The sequence below is a fragment of the Propithecus coquereli genome, unplaced genomic scaffold (genome assembly GCF_000956105.1).
Source record: "Propithecus coquereli isolate 6110/MARCELLA unplaced genomic scaffold, Pcoq_1.0 Scaffold12, whole genome shotgun sequence".
Taxonomy (NCBI): domain Eukaryota; kingdom Metazoa; phylum Chordata; class Mammalia; order Primates; family Indriidae; genus Propithecus; species Propithecus coquereli.
Genome location: NW_012136080.1, coordinates 5,217,169 through 5,219,555, shown reverse-complemented (window position 1 = coordinate 5,219,555; position 2,387 = coordinate 5,217,169). Strand labels below are relative to the sequence as shown.

Genomic DNA, 2,387 nt, shown 5'->3' with positions numbered 1-2,387 from the left:
TAATCAAAATAGACAACAATCTCTGTCCTCATGAAGCTTATTTGCTAGTGGAAATTTTCTTCTAGTGGAAAATTATTATTTAAATAGCTTCTTAACTAAATTACTCTCTTCTGCCCTTCTCTTCCTACAGTCCATTCTAATCACTGATTCCAGAGTGATCCTTTCAAAGGGTAAGTCAGATGATGTCATGTCTCTGCTCAAATTTCTCTAATGGCTTACAATTCAGGATAAAAGCTTATGTCCTTACACCGGCTTTCAGGATCCTACTCAATCTGTTTGCACCCTTTGGCCTCATTTCCTACTCCTGCTCACTTTGTTCCAGCCTCACTGGCTTTGAGCATGTCCATCATACTTCTGCTTCAGGACCTTTGTACTTGCAGTGCTATCTGCTTGGAGGCTTTCTCCCCAGAAATATGCCTGGTTTGCTCCCATAGCTACTTCAGGTCTTTACTCAAATGTGACTAGCTCAGGGTGACCTTCTCTGACCACCAAATTAAAAATTGCAACTCTCAAGTCCTTCTGTACTCCTTAGATGCCTTCCCTCTTTGCTTTTCTCCACAGCACTTATTACTGCCTGACATAATCTGTATCTCACATTTATGTGTTTACTGTCTATCTCTCCCATTATAACAGAAGATCCATAAGGGCATGGATTTTTCTTTGAGTTGTTGTGGGGTTGTCCCCCCATTACTGCAAAATCAATGCCTAAAACAGTGCCTGACATATAGTGGATGTTCAATATGTTATTGTTGAATATTCTTAAGTCTCTTTATAAAATCCAGTTAAAAACTATGGTATGTTAGAGCTGGATGTGACTTTAAAAACCCTCTAGTCTTGCCTTTGACAGCACATACTATGGATAATCTGGATATAACATGATAATTGTTTTTTACAACTATTGCCAAGAATTGCTCTCCATCAATTTCCATGATCATCAGTCAGTGTGTTGACCTAACCTGATACAGATCATCCATCTGAGATCATAAGGCAGGCTGTTGGGCAAATGAGGAAACTGAGAGGTTAAGTGACTTGTTTGGTCATCAGTGAGACAATGGCAGAACCAAGATTCACTTCTCATCTCTTAACTTACAGTATAGAATTCCTCCTTCCTTATGTCACATTGCCCTTCAAAAATTTGCAATGCTGAGTTGTTAGCTTTTATTATTTTCAAAAATATGGATTATTTCCTGTGACATGAGATAAAGTCTTCAGAAATTAGTAGTTGGGACCCAGAAAGAAAGTTATGCTTTCTTGATAAAGCTTCCTCAACTCAAAAATCTCCAAACACTACACATAATCCATAAAATTCTTCGGGTTTATAAACATGGATCCACAAATACTAGAATTATATCTATCAGTCATTTGGTACAAACGTTTTGGTATGAATTGTTCATATCAAAGACTTAGAATGGGAGCAAGGTTCCTACTCAGCAGTCTTCAGACAGAACTCTCCCATCTTCCTATCATCCCACCTACAAAATTACTGGCACTTACACCTGTCTTTTCCACCTTCCCTCTTGGTAAAGTTGGAGATGAGTCCCTCTTGCTTAACCATTTCTCTGCTAAATCTCCTCTCCAGATTAGGTATCCTTCCCGCAATTTTCAGACTAATATATGTAGCTGCCTGGGCACTGGATTACCTGGATGCCCCACAAGCACCTGATACTCCAAATGTTCGATGGTGAACTCATTATTCCCTCCGAACATGCTCCTGTTGTGCTCTCCATCTCAGTTGACAAAGCAAAAATCTGAATATTACTCGATTCCACTGTCTCCTCAATCTCAACTGACCTCCTCCTCCTTCATTCAATAATTATCAGTCTATGGTTTTGAGCTTTCTGATCCATTCTTTTAATCTGTATTCTCATTCTAGTCCAGGGCACTGTCATCTGGCCCATTTGACTGCATTGTCCTTCCATCTCTAATCTGGCCTCTGTTCTAGTCCCTCTTCATACTACACCTGAACGTGCTCCTGCAATTGAAATCTGATCCTGAGGCTCCCCTGCTTACAACCCTTTAGTGACTTGCAATAGCCCTGAGCACAGGGTTTAAACTCCTAACTGGAGTGGCAAGGTTCTTCCTGACTTCACCAACAACTCCTTACCAACCCTAATTCCAGCCCCTCTAATCACTTAACAGTGATGTACCTCATTACTGTTTAGGTCAAACCAAGTATCAGCTCCTTCTTAACCTCCATTTTCTCTCCAACAAGTAAGGCTTTAATCTCTTGCATTCCTTTTCTTACATTCGTTAACATTTGTCCCTGTTGGCAATACCCAATGTCTGAGAACTCTCTTCCTCCCTGGCCTCTGTGATAATGTACGTTTGTCTAGGTCTTCTCCTATCTTTCTAATGTTCCTCCTCTTATTATAGATATTCTCCACAAT

The 2,387-nt window shown here is 40.1% G+C and overlaps 1 protein-coding gene across 1 annotated transcript in view; it reads right to left on the bottom strand.

Annotated features, from left to right (window-relative positions):
• Positions 1-2,387, bottom strand: part of TBC1D5 (TBC1 domain family, member 5) — a 396,708-nt gene that overhangs the window by 186,767 nt on the left and 207,554 nt on the right. The window lies entirely within an intron of this gene.